This window comes from Ailuropoda melanoleuca, chromosome 8, assembly GCF_002007445.2.
Source record: "Ailuropoda melanoleuca isolate Jingjing chromosome 8, ASM200744v2, whole genome shotgun sequence".
NCBI classification, from domain to species: Eukaryota; Metazoa; Chordata; class Mammalia; order Carnivora; family Ursidae; genus Ailuropoda; species Ailuropoda melanoleuca.
In genome coordinates this window covers 25183381-25200174 of record NC_048225.1, presented here as the reverse complement: position 1 = coordinate 25200174, position 16794 = coordinate 25183381, and positions in this window count along the sequence as shown.

Below are 16794 nucleotides of genomic sequence, written 5' to 3'. Positions count from 1 at the left end.
ATATATATATGATCAGAAAATTTCATGTAGAAAAAAATCCATTGCTAAATAAAAAGCTTGAAAACCATGATTTAACCAAAGTAAAATCTACTTATATCAGTGACTATAGTTTCTAAAACTCTATCAGGCTTTTGTGATGTGAACAGCCAACCATGTAGGAGCTTCTCTGATTGAAGCAGACCTGGGGAGCCCAAAGACTCCCGCTTAGGATCATCCTCCTTCCCCTGCTTACTCACATTCTCTCTCTCTCACTTTCTCTTTCCTTGGAAAATAGTTTTGAAACTATTGAACCAGATGATCTAGGCAATTCCTCCACATTCAATGATCGAAAGACTTCTATATTCCAGTAATTTTAGGTGGAATGGACTAAAGGAATGATGATTTCACTGTCTGGGGACCTAAAGTTTAAAAGATTCTGAATTACATTTCAAACCATCACCCAAGAATTATTTAGGTGGGGGCGCTTGGGTGGCACAGCGGTTTAGCGTCTGCCTTCGGCTCAGGGCATGATCCCAGCGTTATGGGATCGAGCCCCACATCAGGCTCCTCCGCTATGAGCCTGCTTCTTCCTCTCCCACTCCCCCTGCTTGTTTCCTCTCTCGCTGGCTGTCTCTATCTCTGTCAAATAAATAAATAAAATCTTTTTTAAAAAAAAAAGAATTATTTAGGCANCTCTCTCGCTGGCTGTCTCTATCTCTGTCAAATAAATAAATAAAATCTTTAAAAAAAAAAAAGAATTATTTAGGCGAGCAAGATATTGGGATATGTTGAAATCAGATTTCATTGCACAATTGCATAAATGAGCTTTAAGTTGGGTTTTCTGACTTTTTGGTTTTGTTTTCCTTGTGGCCACCCAACCTCTCAGAGGCCAAGCAAGATCTTTCAGCTTAGGATTGCAACAAGTCAGATATTGTAGCAGAGGAGTAACAATGGTAGATATAGACCACCAGATGATTGTCAAGCTCTTCCTTCACCAGTTTGTTGTCCCAAGCTCTGTTATTTTCAATAGCCAAAGAAAATCATTATTTTCCAAACAAGAAGAAATTTGATCAGCAGCCTTAACATTGTCATTCAACATTTGGACCTTATTTCTTGTTACTATGTCACCACCATTCACATTCTTAAGATAAAAAAAATTAAGATTGTCACATGCCATGGTCATTTACAGTGACAACAATCTTCTTCTACTCTGCCACAAAAAAGCATTTTTAACAAACCCTTCACATGGTTTTCCCCCCAAGGATTATGCAAAACATTTCCACTTGTCTTGATAAGTGTGACCTAAATATTAAAATATTTGGGCTTTGGTGTGTGTGTGTGTGTGTTTTAATTTAAGTAATGGACAGATTGTAAGGAAGTAGAGCTCTTGGTTAAAAACATTTGCTTCACTTTTCTCTTTATTGTCAGGCTCACTTATCTCTTAAATAGAAGGTACATGGAATATGCCCAAGGAGTTTCCAAGTTGCCAGGGCTCAAGATACAAAATTGGTAGGCATGGAACTGTTCTAAATAAAATACACCTGGTAACTTCTAAAGGGGCTTCTCAAAGCACTGTCTGAGGACCCCACCCCATGCCAATGTTCTTTAAGGATTCCTTCAATTATAAAATTCTCTGATCCAACCCAGTGTTTAAAAATGGGTAAGAAAAGGAAATAAGTGTTCAAAGAACCAAATAAGGATCAAAAAGCCATATTCCTTACTAATTTGTTAAAACAACCATGCGATTTATTTTTCTTCCCATAACTCAGTGTTCTATATCTGCAAAATGGAGAAAATATGGGGCAAAGGAGGATCCAAATGGCTAATGATGTTGGCGAAATGTGTGCCTTTCTCTTAATGATTTTGTTAGACCTCTCACAAAGTCACCACTTCCACCCCGATACTAAAACATATGGGCAGCGTTAGACACACCTAAGAGGAGGGTAAAACACAATGTCAGTGGAGACAGGGTGAGTTGGGGTCAGAAGACAGGATGGGGCAGGAAGCAGAAATCTCAGAATTCAATAGGCAGGAGTAATGGGATGGCTCCAACTGGTTTTCCCAAGCCTCATCTGTGCCAATTTGATTGGACACAGATAAAAAGGGANAAAAAAAAAAAGGGAAAAAAAAAAAAAAAAAAAAAAAAAAAAAAAAAAAAAGATAAAGAAAAAGAAAAAGAGCTTTTCCAAATGCATGGGCAGAGATCTTGTCCCCTGGCAGGGGCGGAGGCCCACAGCCCAAGAGGCATGTCTTCGAACCAGCTGAGACCACTCTCCTCCCGGGGCAGCTCCTTCCCACGGAGCTCAACTGTGCTTTCTGCACCTTGAACCCATTTGAGGGACTTTTTTTTTTAGGGGGTTTGGCAGATGGTCATATAAAAAGGACCAAAAAAGAGAAGAGAAAAAAATCAGATCATTTCTTCAACATAAAAAAAAAAGTATCCCTTTAATTTAGCCAGACAAAGAATTTTCAAACTCCATCCAGCCATAAAATCAGTTCTTATGCCACCCACATTTCACACGCCTCCTGGATCCTTATTGCAACTATTCTACTCCTTCAGCTCATCCCACCCCCTCCCCCTACCCAGCACTACGCCTCACTCACCACCTCCCAGCCTCAAACCCAAGCATCCATCCGAAGCAACATGAGGACCCAACATACAGTCCCTCTCACATATATTCACATATGAATATCCCTACATACGCAGCTACCTCCATCCCTCACTCAAAGTCTCTAACATCTAAGAGAGATGTCAGCCATGACACCCAGCTTCCTCCCCATGCTCTTCCCATGAAACTGCTTACTGCACAACTCCTAGTTAGGGGGTAGCTGTAGGAGATGGTCATTCTGCCTGGTAAAGAGCCATAGCTGATTGGACCCAAAGTCGGTAATCAAAGAGCTATGACAAATGACCCTGAGTGTGGCTGGGTAAAGGTAAATTGCACTATTCATTTGTTTCTTACAAATCCTCCCTGAGGGGTTTAGGCGACATTCATTTCATTCTCTCTTATCCCTGGGGTGAGCTGTGAGTCTGCATATAATGCTCCATTCACACACATTTGGATTGCGTCCTTTATCTTCCTGCCTAAGCCTTTTTCTTTGTAAGAGCAAGTGCCAGAAGATAAGCTTCTGAAACAAGTCAGATTCTGAGAGCAGCATTCCCACCAGCCCTGGGAGCTTTCACACAGATCAGTGTCCTGGCATGGGCCTGTTCAGTCTACAGAAGGAAGTGTGATAATGAAGGAATGTGGCTTTGAGTCACTGTCCCCCAAGGAGGGGGAGACTGGAAGAGAAAGGAGGAAAAGCAGAGTTAATGGACATGTAGAATTACTAGTTGATAATGCCACCTGTCTATGACAGGGAAGTTACAAAGTCACACATGGTAATGGGGCTTTGAACTCTGGGCTCTGTGTAACCAAGTCTTGGGCTGAAAGTTAAACTATAGTTCTGGTCTTCAAGTGACCAGGAACTTCTTCCATAATGCCCATACCCTAGCGATTAAGGAATCATAGCCTCCCCAAATTGTACTCCTCCAGCTGGACTCACCTTAAGAGTATGATCTGTTAAAATGGGTAAGGGAAAATCCCCTTTCTCTCTTAACCCCTATGGGGTAAGTTTGATTCCATAAAGTCCTGGGTGTGAGAGTCTTAATTCTGACCTTTGGAGAAATTTAGGGCACTTGGGAAATTATTTCCTTATAATTGGAACAACCATAGTTCCTGCTGGTGAAAGGTCCACAGGGTTTCCTCAAGACACCATGGTTGTGCACGCTTTGGCAAGATTCCTGGACCTAATGAAGAGATAACATGAAGAGGAAGAAAATTTGGAGGGCAGCACAAAGACATGGATAATAAACTATGTGTTGACTTCATTCTAACATACTACATCCTTAGCCATCCGCATGAAAACTTTTTCTGGAAAGCTGATAAGATGTAAAGGCAAGGAAAGGAGTTTTACCTCTTCTTCCTTCTTTCATTCTCCAGTGTTGGGATTAGGAAGTAACAAGCTAAAAGACAGGGAGCAAGAAGGAGAAGGAAACAAAGCAAGAGTCCTATATTGCCCTCTCCCTGGATCATCCCAGTATTCTAGCAAATCACAAGCTGGCGCTTTGAAACAAGATGAAATTTCTCAGCCCGTATTAGGACTAGAGCCAAATTTTCTCATTACTGTAAATCAGGACTAGTGCCATCGGAATTCCAAAGAGGCTCAAAATTCACATCGCCATGCAGATCTCCCCAATCATCCCCTCTGATTTTAGGAGGTAAATCCATAGACAGATAGGTTCCAAGACGACCCAAATTAGATATATGGGAAAGAAAGAAAAAGAAAGAAAGAAAGAAAGAAAGAAAGAAAGAAAGAAAGAAAGAAAGAAAGAAAAAGAAAGAAAAAGAAAGAAAGAAAGAAAGAAAGAAAGAGTGGGAGAGAGAGAGAAGAAGGAAGGAAGGAAGGAAGGAAGGAAGGAAGGAAGGAAGGAAGGAAGGAAGGAGAAAAGGGAGGGAGGGAAGAAGGAAAGGGAGAGAGAAAGGGAGGGAAGTAGGGAAATTAAAAGGAAGGAAGGGAGGGCAGGAGAGGAGGGAAGAAGGAAGTGGGGGGAAAAGGAGGAAGAAAGACTCTGGATTTTTTAACTTAGGTCTAACCAACAGGAGTGTGATTAATGCCATTTGTCAAAGCAGGAAAAGCTGAAAAAGTCAGAGATCGTAAGTGGTCCTGTCCCTCTCATTCACCTCTGATGTATACAGTATAAGGTAAGAAGAGGCTGTTGGCAGAAATTCCTCAGGGAAAGAGGGAATCCTATTTGTAGTTAAGCAATTGTATCCCTTTCCACTCAAAGGAAAATGGTATCCAATTTTCAGGGAAGAAATTGGAAGAAAGCAATCAATAATTCAAGAGTTGGATGCTTCCAAGTGTGACCAGGAAAACTCCTTAGTCCCTCAGAATTACTATGAAGCCAGAGGAGAGCAGCCTTGGAGAGCAAATGCCTTTGAGAGCCAGGCCTGGAAGGTCAAAGAACATGGTACATATTTGTTATTTGGGGCCACCCAGAATCCAAACACTCTCAAACTAGGGGAAGAAATCCCAAGTTAGGTGGAAGATAGATAGGCCTCCTTCTTATGGAAGCCAAAAGAGCTACATTGTTCCTCTTCCTCCTTCCCTGGTAGCTAGAAAAAGGGCATATGTCCTAAATGTGGCCAATTAGAAGCTTCCACACAGAATTCACCTCTGAGTTAAAAATCAAGGATCAGTTAGAGATTATCAGCAGGCCATTCTTCTTTTGGGAAGTTTCTGGGGGCAGTAGTGTCCAAAAGTGTGATCAGAAGCAACCACCAAAGTCCACTGCTCCCATGATGGAACTTTGGCAGAGTCTTGCCTTTCTTGATGTGCCTTAAACTGGTTCACTAGTCTTCCCATAGATTTCAAGAGTTACCATGTTACTTAGCTATAAAGAAGGATGAGATCTTGCCATTGGCAACAACATGGACGGACCCAGAGGGTATTATGTTAAGTGAAATAAGTCGGAAAGAAAAAGACAAATACCATATGATCTCACTCATATGTGGAATCTAAAAAACAAAACAAATGAATGAATAAACAAACAAAAAGCAGAATCAGACCTATAAATACAAAGAACAAGCTGGTGGTTGCCAGAGGGGAGGGGTGTGGGAGGATGGGCAAAATGGGTAAAGAAGAGTGGGAGATACAGGCCTCCAGTTATGGAATGAGTAAGTCATGGGAATAAAAGGGACAGCATTCAGAATATAGTCAATGGTGACAGAGGGTAGTGGGTATAGCGTAACCTATAGACTTGTTGAATCACTATGTTGTATACCTGAAAGTAATGTAACATTGTGAGTCATATACTCAAATGAAAACAAACAGCTACCAAATATCCTTCCAATAAATTATTTTCTGCCTAAGTTAATCAAGTTGGCTTCTTTTCATTACAACCTAGAACCTCACTAACGCTGAATTATAACAGGAAATGTATCAGGAAAGACTCCCCTGTTGGTTCCGAGGTGCCATCTAACCCCATCCCAAAGCCCATCAAGCGCGCTTTTCCCCGGTGATGTTCACCATGTCCTCTCTGGGCAGTGAGCAGGTTAATTAAGAAAACGCTTACATTTGTATTGGCTTCACACACCACATGGGACTCTGCTCCTAACACACAACTCAACATTCTGCCCTCTGGGAGGGGGCATGCTCACACTCATTGCACACTCATGGATGACCTCATTTCATTTGGTGTCCTCCTTTCTTACTCCCTTTATTCCAATGCTGTTTTCAGCAAATATCTGTTTGGGAGATGTGAGTGTTCTAAAACCCACAGGAAAGGATCTGAGAAAGGAATAGGTCTCAAAGCCTTCTACCAGTTTACACCATGACCATCTGGCTGATGCCTCTCCACTCCAAACCATTTACTGTGCCCCATGCATAATTCTGTTGTTTCTCCCCTCAAGGCCTTGCTCAGGAGAGAAATTTCACTCCACCCATAGAGTTTTCTCTTTTTCTCCAAATTCCTGTTCACGATCTCCCTCTTCCATGGAATCGGGCTCCAGACGTCAGAAGCTGCCTGGGTCTCTGAATGTATCATGGTGCATTCTTTTTCTCCTTCGCCAGGAATTCCTGACCTGCTTTCCATGGCCCCACACCCACACCCAAAAATCTCCACTTAACCTGACTAGCTTCCACTTCTTTACAATTGAGCTCCGTTACCACCAACTCCAGGAAGTATTTGCTGACCCATCCAGGGTGTATTGGAGGCTTCTCCTCTCCACTCTCCAGATACCCCATGCATACTTCCATCATTGCTTTCACCACGTGTGTTCTACCCTATTTACGTGTCTGGCTTCCCAGGCAGATCATGAGCTCTTTGACAGCTGGCACTTTGTCTTACTCATCTTCTTACACCAATACTTGGTGTAGCACTTGTCATATAGTAAGTGTTCAATAAATGTTGAATGGGTGAGTGAGCGAGTGAGTGAGTGAGTGAGTGAGCGAGCGAGTACTGGGATCCAGCCCCAAATGTGAACTTATCCTGCCCCTGACACCTCTTCTGTCAAAAGAGGAAATGCAGAATGTTCACAAAGGTCGCTTCTAGCCCCAATATCTTGGGAATCATTGAAGTTTTCCCTCATGAGTCCTATGGAACAATAGTAATTGTCATAGCTAATACTTACTGAACAGTCAGCAAGCCAGCCACACTGCCCAGCACTGCATAGGGTTTTCCCATTCAAACCTAGCCAAAGCCTAAACATGCTTCTGGAATGTTTGGTGGGAGCTATACAGTAACCAAGTGTCCAGCATCATAGGTGACTAAGAGGGAGCTGGATATGTATGGAGCAACTAAAAAAGGAGACAGCCAAGTAAAGAGAAAAGAAGGGGGCCAAGCAATTGGATGTGGTTTTCCTGCCAGAAGAGACTTGAAGAACAAGCCAGGGGAGAAATAGGAAGGAAGGGCACAATTGTTGAACACTCCCCTGTGAGTCCTCACAAAACCCCATGAGCAAGGCATTGTTAATCTTTACTGAGAGGAAAACTAAGGCCCAGAGAAGTGAAGGAATCCATCAGGGTCCTGATAAATGGAGGCCGAGTCCGAAAACCCAGGTCTGTCTGATTGTCCAAGTGGGCTCATTCTGGGCCCCAAGATGGTAAAGGTCTGACTGTAGGGAGCAGTCCCCAGAGCAAGCGCTCAGAGCTCTGTCCTAGAGGTTCCTTCCAGCCTGTTCTCCCAAAGGAAGTGATTAAAATCACATAACCAGTCACAGCACAGCTGGCAATTTCCAAGGGAACTTCTTTTTTTTATTTTTTTTATTTTTAAGATTTTATTGTATTTATTCGACAGAGATAGAGACAGCCAGCGAGAGAGGGAACACAAGCAGGGGGAGTAGGAGAGGAAAGCAGGCTCATAGCAGAAGAGCCTGATGTGGGGGCTCGATCCCATAACGCCAGGATCACGCCCTGAGCCGAAGGCAGACGCTTAACCGCTGTGCCACCCAGGCGCCCCCCCAAGGGAACTTCTAATGTTTTCTAGGCTAACCTTCCAAGGTGGGTTACCACACAGGCAAAGAGAAGACCTTAACTTTGGACTCTAAGAACTTCAATGCCAGGCCCCCATTAATTCTTTGTGGGTTGGTGACCTCGGGACTTTGGGAACTGTAAAGCATTAAACAAATATTAGATACTGTCATTATGGATGATCTGAGAATCCTGGCCTTAATTTGCAGTCAGATATGATCTGGCCCTGCCTGGATGTTGGTCCCTTCAAGCACGCCAACGCCTTCAAAAAGGACAGCACGTCTCAGCTAAGCCTCACACAACCTCTCCAAGGCTTCCTGGTCTGTTTATTTGTCCTAAGCATCTGTTTGGTTAGAGAAATACAGCAAAAACTGGGAGACTGGCGTCCCTCTGCCTGCAAACCTTCCCTTCAGCAGGACAGATGGGCCAGAGAGCAGGGCTCACAGGAGTGGGCGCGCTAAACAGGACGCAGATGGCCAGCTGACCCGGACAGGCAGCTCCACGTGCCGGGGTTGAGCAATGTCACAGACAGCTCCTTCAACACCCCCTCACCATCGCTGTGCTGACCCCCCTGGGAAAGAGCTGATGGCTAGAACGGGCATGACGGCTGAGAAATAAACCAGCTCCAATCCTTCCTCCCCCCACCCCCCACCCCCCTTCCCACACCGGCTAGATTCAGTACTGTTGTCATCAGGAGCCCCTGGAGCCTGGACTATAGTCAGCCGATAGGAAGCGTGCATGCGTCTGGGGGGCCTTGACACTGCCTTCTATGATGTGCAGTAGGAGGGCTTGGGCTGGGTAGCCCGGGTGTGCTCTGGCCTCCTGTACCTGGCCTGGGGGGGCCTGAAATGAAGTGCCTTGCTCTCACTCACTTCTGCTCCCTGGGAAGTTTGGATTCCTACTTGGAATACCTTCCACCCTGCGCTCTCCACCCCCAACGCGGACGCAGACACAATCTTAGAACAGCACTCTTGCCAAGACAACTTGTTCTCTGGGAAGCCTCTCCAACTCCCAGGGGCACATTTCTAACCTCCTGTTGCACCCCGTGTGGACCTCTACTGAGAGGCTGTATGGTAGGGTAATTAAGAGATAGAAACTAGAGGAAGACTGCCTGGGTTCAAGTCCAGCTTTGCCACTTACTGGCATAGAGTTGTTGCAAGGATTGCTGAGCTAGTAGAGGTGAAGGGAAAAGGCAAAGGACTTGTGTGTGTATGTATGCTATGTACAAACACGTCTATACCCAAATACACTATATCCATAGTGTGCATACACACACACTACACAGTACATAGTATGCATGCGTACATGTACACACATAACAGCATGTATGTGTGTATATACACGCATATACATATACTTTTGATTTACTATATATATAGTTCTATGATTTATATATAAAATTTTATTAGTATATTAAATACTAATAAATTAGTATGTTATTATTAGTTTATTATTAATAATGTTAGCACTATATTATATACTAATACATATATAATATACTATTTCCATGACTTCTATTTTACCTAGCCCCTAAGCCAGGGTTTGGAGCATAGTAGATACTCAATAACGAATTGATGAATGAATAAAAAACTGTGTTGCCTACCCCAACATATATACTAACGACTGAGGCAGAAAAATCCAACTCAATCTTTTTAATTTCCCAGCAGAATCTCCAGTGGAATGTTCCAGTGAAGGCCTGGCTTTAATTTTAAGAGATAAAGAGAGCCAAGTGCTGGAGAAACACATTATCCCAGTTTTCAAGCCCTTTTTTCCTTAATCCCCCAAGACTCCCACTCCTGCCTGCCCTCTCCAGCCCCTCCCCAGGCTACACCCCATGCTGTCCGGTCCTCCGCCCCTGGGCGGCCCTCCTTTCCCACAGTTTGTGACACCACCGCCTGCTCCCAGGGATACGGGGGAAACTGGCTACCTCACAGCCCAGGCAGGCTGGTACCATTCCCACAGCCATCATCCATGGCCTTCAACACCAACCAGCTCTGCTGGAAGCTGCCCAAATGCCTCCAATACTGACAGTGACATCCAAACCAGAGCCTCCCATGGCCTGCAAGCCTAGAAAGACCACACACAGCAGGACGTGCACACCCCCACCCTTGGGCCTCACTCCCCACCCAGGCCTCACACAGACACCCACCTCACACACAGGGCTACACACAAAAGCCCCTCTCGGGGGCACCCTGCTGCCTCCACCCTAGACCAGAACAGCACCATTAACTACACAGCTTGCTCAGAACTGTCACTTCCCTGAGTCTGCAGGACCTCCTGTCTGTCGGACATTATGGTCAAATCATGATGGTAGAGCAGAAAGGCGAGCAGGAGTCTTGAGCAAAAAATACCCCCTTTTGGGGGCGCCTGGGTGGCACAGCAGTTAAGCGTGTGTCNCAGGTTGCGATCTCAGGGTCGTGGGATCGAGCCCCTCTCAAAATAAGTCCAATAAAAATCTTAAAAAAAAAAAATCACCTTCAGTTGCCTAGCTTCATAGAAAGACATGACATTTAAATGAGCACAGAATGTCGGGTCCTACCCATGCTAAGCGCTTTCTAAGAGTGAAAAAGACACAAGTATCCCTTTCTTTTTTTTTTTTTTTGCAGGAAGAATGAGGTTTGTGATACCAGTAATTTGACAGCGTACTTGGTGAAGCTTCCATGGTCTCCCTTCCCACCCTAGCATTGCCCCCAAAACAGCTCCTCCTTCGTTCATTTTATATACTAAATTCTTTTTTTTTATATTCGGTCCACCACTGTATAGTACATCATTAGTTTTTGCTGTAGTGTTCAATGATTCATTAGTAACTAAGTAAATTTAGTTCGAAAAAAAGAATCTGATCACTAAAACCGGATGTCCATGCAGTTACCTTATCTCGCTTCTTTAGCAAATCCAAATGCAGGGGTTCAACCTGGGTGATGTTTTAGCACCACCTCTTCCCCTCCCCACCCACCCTCTCCATGCACACACACACTCATGCACACTCACACACACTCACAAAGGCCGCCCCTCCCAAGCCGATGCTTATTTGTTCTCGGCCAGGAAAGGGCTACTTGTAGATTCCAGGCTTAAATGACAAAGAAGGCTGAGGTGGCCACCAGTCTTGGCTCTGGAACCAAGAGTCCCTCTGGGAGGCACGCTTATGCTCGCAGCATCAGGCTCCTACCTCAGCTGCCATGCAGTCTTCTGCAGCCTCCTTGGACCCTGAGGTCACTTCTTCCTTTGGGTTTCTGCAAGCCCAGAATTCCATGTTGGGAAATGAGGCCGGAGGGTAGCACAGTTGCAATCTTGAGGATATTGTTGGGAAATAAAGGAATCTGTGGAGTAAACACTCCACTGTTCTCAAGTTTGTGTTCCCACAAAACCTCGGTCCGAGGGAGGAGGACGCATCTGACTTTCTGTAAGTTGTCGTCAGATACCACTGTGTGCATGACGCAGCATTTGTACTCGGAGGGGGTAAAAAAGAAAGACTTCTTGTCTACAAGCATTCAACCATGTCACGGGTGACGTAAGACCTCGGGAAGGCTCACATCCACCCAAAGCAGCACAGAATCAATGCCAAGAGGAGGAAGGAACTCAAGAGGACAGACAGAGAACTCCGGAAGTCTCCATGGAGAGATGGGACTCCAGTAGGGTCTCAAGCACTTGCACCAGAGAAAAGGGTGGATGGAAGGCCTTTCAGAGGACAAAAAGTACCCGAGGGAGGCCAGAGTGGAAATGAGCAGGAAGTGTGTGGAGAATGCTGAGTGGAATGACAGAGCTACGTTTGGGGCAGACCGAGAAGAAACGTCAGCATCGAGAGTGGCTACTGTGTGACTACTTATGTCAGGCACCTTGTTGATGGATTTATATAAATAATGTCTCACTATTCCTAATAGTCCTGGGAGGTAAGTAGGGTGGTCTCAGTTTTATAGAGGAGGAGGGTGAGCTCAGAGAGCTTAAGTCACTTGCCCACGACCCCATCCCCACCTCCTTTCCTCAAACAAACCCTGAGCTTTCTCTTGAAAGGTTATTTGGGCCCAATCTTCATGTTTCTACAACTAGAGGAATGTTTTTCTCCCACTCCGTTGGGAAAGCTTGTGAGGGCAGATTGGATGCTAAAATTCATCTTAATTGTTTCCCCACAGTGCCTATCACCTTTAACAAAGCTAGTGATTTCTTCATTCCATTCACTGTAGTGAATGTAAGAAACCAGTGACCTGAAGGAAATAGATGTTGAAAATCTTGAATTTCAATTAACCACTGACTTAATCAAACCACAACTCTCCAAGAAAGTGTCAGGTGAAGCTACGTCTGGCTCGGTACAGCTCTGCTGAACTGAGAGTGAATCAAGCAAATGGCCTTGAGCTGCCCTGAGGAGATGAGACCCCATCCATGCGCAAGGCAGTCTGCAGACCCTTCATTTGATCTAATCTGACTGCCACCCTGCGAGGCAAATCTTACTCTGCCCGCTATGTGAAGAAGAACCCCTCTGGCTCAGAGAAGCTAAGTAATTGATGGAAAATCACACAGGTAGCATGGAGCTCAGATGCAAACCTGGGATTCTGCCTGATTTCAGAGCCTGGGCACCTGCCAATCTAGAACATTATGCTTTGCATAAAGCCTACGTGCCTGAGTTGCCAAAGTGGGGGATGGGGGGAGGAACCATCCAGAGAGAGAAACCGCTCTCAGCTCATTCCCCCTCAGAGAAGCCACTGGCCGTGCTCCACCTCCTTGGGGGGGACCTTACCAGAACATCTGTGCTCTGAGGGCTTTGGGCACCACAGACAGCCAGGGAAAATGTGACCCCTCCTGGAAAGAGCCCTATCCGCTGCAGTTCAGAGGATTACTTGAAACACCTCAAGCATCCATAGTACCCACCCGCTCTGGGCATTTACCTCATCCACAGCGACATGCTCCAAAAATGGCCAGGGACGGAAGAAGAGCCTCAGACCTTGGGCAGCACAGTCCATAAGCAGAAGGAAAAGCTGAGGTTGCTGGCAGGCACTGAGCCCCAGGGGGCTGGGCCGTGCTTCCTTCAGCAAAGCAGACCCCAGAACTGGGCGCTGGGGCCTAGGGAGGAGTAGGAAGGACAGGAATACATGGCAGGTATTTTCCTGAAATTCCTGGGAAGCACTGGGATAAGGGGCAGCTCAGTCTGACTTTCTCCCCAGTTCTGGTTATAGGACTCCACGTGGCAGCCCAGTTACCTCGCCCCCAAGGCAACCTTCTCATGAATGGGAGGCAGGGTTAGGAAGTGAGGGGCTACAAGGAACCCCAGCAAGCCCACTTCCTCTGTCCTCAGCTCACAGCTCCTTATCTGTGAGTACAAAACCAGGGCTGAGCTGAAGGCCAAGTAACTGTGTAAAATTTGTCATCCAAACCACTGTTCTCTTTAGAACACAAGGAGGCATCATTAATAATTATGCTGGGACAACAGATGTAAATCAGAACTGGGGCAAACTGGAGCTTTTGGTCCCCCCTAGTTATAGGGCTCAGGGCAAAGTCTGTGTGCGGCTAGCCACAAGGTCTTTGCCTTTTAAGGCAAAGTGGTTGATTTCAGTTGCAGGCAGAGTTTTCCCAGAGATTATTTTAGAACCCCAAAGGTTTTCATCTCCTTCTCCTCACTGGTGTAAGGGTTTGTAGTCAGTGAAAGCAGTAAAGAGGGCAGGGAGTTGGTTAAACAGTGATGGGTATTCAGGAGGGCACTTGTGATGACCACTGGGTGTTATATGTTATATGAATTACTAAATTCTACACCTGAAACTAATACTACACAGTATGTTAACTAACTGGAATTTAAATTAAAATTTGGAGATAAAAGCAAAAGAAATCTCTTCTCCCAAAACTCATAGTGGATCTGCTTCCCTGATTAAACCCCACATATCTAGAGAGATGTCTTTAAACATCTTGGCAGGTGCAGGCAAATAAGAGGCAAAGACATCCTGGCCTCCTGTTACCCCCAAACACACCAGTGACTCCAAGGAGAGCCTTAGAGGACAGCTCAGATGAGGACAACTGGGAGGTAGAGGGGATGGATTCCAGGCTCGGGGACTATGGGTTCCTAGAACCAAATTCTAGTTCTGCCAACTAATAGCTACCTTAGGCAAGTGGTCAACTCCTGTATCTCCATTTTCTCTTCTGCAGTTTCTCTTGCTCTGCTACACCAAAAGGCAAACACGCAAAACTGGACATTACTGCCCCCCCTCCCGGTATGCCACCTCCATGACTCTCCACACTGGCCACAAACCCAACATCCAAGGAGTGGTGGCAGGGAAGGAAGAATTAGCAAAGCCAAACTAGGTTGGGTAGGGAGAGGAGGCAATGGGAAAAGCAGGGAAGGAGGAGGCACAAGGGAGTGTCTGTGAGGAGAGAGGTGTCCTCATGTGGCCTTCCCCAAGCTGCTTGGCTGGGAAGCTTTCAAAGGATGGATTTCCGAGCGGAGTGTCACTTTTCGAGATGTCCATTTCATACAGGGCCAGCATCTGTGTGCCATTGTGGTTTGGGTGAGCTGACTTACTGTCCATGCCCCTCACCCTCACCGACCCCCACTCCTCCGGCACTGCTGAAAGATGAGTGGCCGGGCTGCCCAGATGGCATCTCTTCCCCTCCACACGAGCACCGACACCTCAGATCACTGCATCTTTGTTCAGACCTGAGCCTGAACTGCACCTTGCATTTTGCTAAACAGGAACAAAGACCACGTGGGCCTCCTAAGAGCTGGTGATCTGAACATTCCCACATGCAGCCAAGCTTCAGCAGGACCTCCATTCGTTCTGGAGCTGAATGGGTAGGAGATCGGAAGAAGATGTCCAAAAGGTAGAGTCCTCAATGGGCAGAGCTGGGAAGTTGATGTTGGGGTCCCTTGTCTCCTCAGAAGACAGTCCTTTCATCAGATGAGTCAATGTCTGCAATGCAAGACTCTTCCCTCACCACTCACGGGACAGACCACACTCATCAACAGACACCCAGGGAGCGATAGCAGTTGTGGCCGGACATGTGCCCACAAACCAAGCTCAACAGGCTCTCTACCAGGTTCTGGTATTTGGATTCTGAGACTGATCTGGGGATGATTAAAGAAATAAGGAAATTTGCCTCAAGCCCACTTTGAACCTTGAGAGGTCTACACTCCACAGCAACTTGGTATTTGGCAATCTGAGTCCCTGCAATCTGCTTAGAAGTCAGCATCTGAAAGTTTTCTCACCCAATCTTTCATTGGCCCAGCCTAAAGCCAATCAACCCTCCATCTCAGCTCTGGGAACTAGTACCCCTCTAACCCTCCCAGAGAGGTGTCCCATTCCATGATTGGTCAAAAACAGTGGTTGTCAAAGTGGTGCTCCCAGACCAACAGCATTAGCATCACCGGGGAACGGGTTAGAAATACAAATTATTGGCCTCCTCTCCCAACCTAGTAAATCAGAAGTTCTGGGGGAGGACCAGCAATCTGTGTTCTCAAAGCCCTCCTGGTTTAAGAACCACTGGTCCAGACTTATGATCTTCTCTCCCTCCATCAGAGCCAGCATAGGAGGGCAGGTTCTAGAGTCAAGGGGGCCAGGCAGAGCCCCAGGTCCCTGCTGCATTTGAGGGCAATGGCTAAAGGTAAGGAAAAGGTCTGCTTGCTCTCTGATGATCTAGTAGGGAGCCTGGCTTTCCCCAGGCAGCAGAAGTCCAGGAGTCTGTCCCTCTGTGCCCTCTGTGAGCCTAATCTCTCCCTAGATGAGTCGGACCATATGTCACTGCAAACATCACAGCTTGCTCTACCACAGAGCAGATGTTCCTAAGAGCTCAGCCATTTGAACAGAGTTAATGGGCAGCCACAAATCATCAGCCGGAGCCAAGGGGAGGCTGCAGGGGAGATGAGGCCACTTGGCTTGAGCTCCAGCATGAGAACTAGGTGTGTGCTGCTTTTGAGCCAATATGCAGGGCATCAGCCAAATGGGAAGGTCAGGCAGGGCTCCTCCCTGTGCCAGCTCAGAGCTCAGGCTGCAGCTGACTCTCACTACTGGAGAGATCCTGAGCTAGGAAGGAAGGGATCCCAAGTGGCCAAGGTCATATCCAACAGCTTCAGTGGGCAGTGTGAAAAGGACACCATGCCCACTCCTTTTGCCCTCACTTCCTTCATCTCCCCACATAGCCCTCACCAAAGTTCTTCACCAAGAGGGCATGAGTTAAAAAAAGAGGTGGGCAAGGAAGGGAGCTTAGACAGAAAAAGAGTCTGAGAAACTACAGGATGCTAGGGTAAGCCAAGGGAGCCAGCAGCCTGGAGGGGAGCCTTCCCAATTGCAGCGTCCCTTAGTTCTAAACTGAGCCTGATACCAGATTCCTCACTGTCCTCTGTGCTGAGGCTCTCCCATGGCAGAAGCACCATGTTGAGCCCTGGTCACTATCTACCAATCATGCTGAAGGGTGTAAGCCACTCCAACACACCAGAGCTCACAATCTCCTTTCTTCATGTCCATATCCTTCCTTCCATTCCCACCCATGCCCATGGCAAATGGCCACTTAGACCTGAGTCTCTATCTGTGAGAACCCCCTACTGGATCTGGAGTTCAACACTGGAGACCAGTGCTATTCATTTGGGACAATTTATCTAAAATTGAGGTTGGGGGAGGGTAGGAATAAGGTAACTTCCAAGAGCAGCATGTGGGGTAACCATACCCAGTCATTTGTCAAGAGGACAAAGAGGGAAGAAATCAGCCAGGATTTGTCAGGGAAGGATTGTAACTAAAATTAAAAGGATTTAAATTCTGGGTCTATTAAATGTGTAAAAGGATGCTAAAATTAAAGTTTTAGCAGAAGAACCCATATAATAAAGACTAGAAC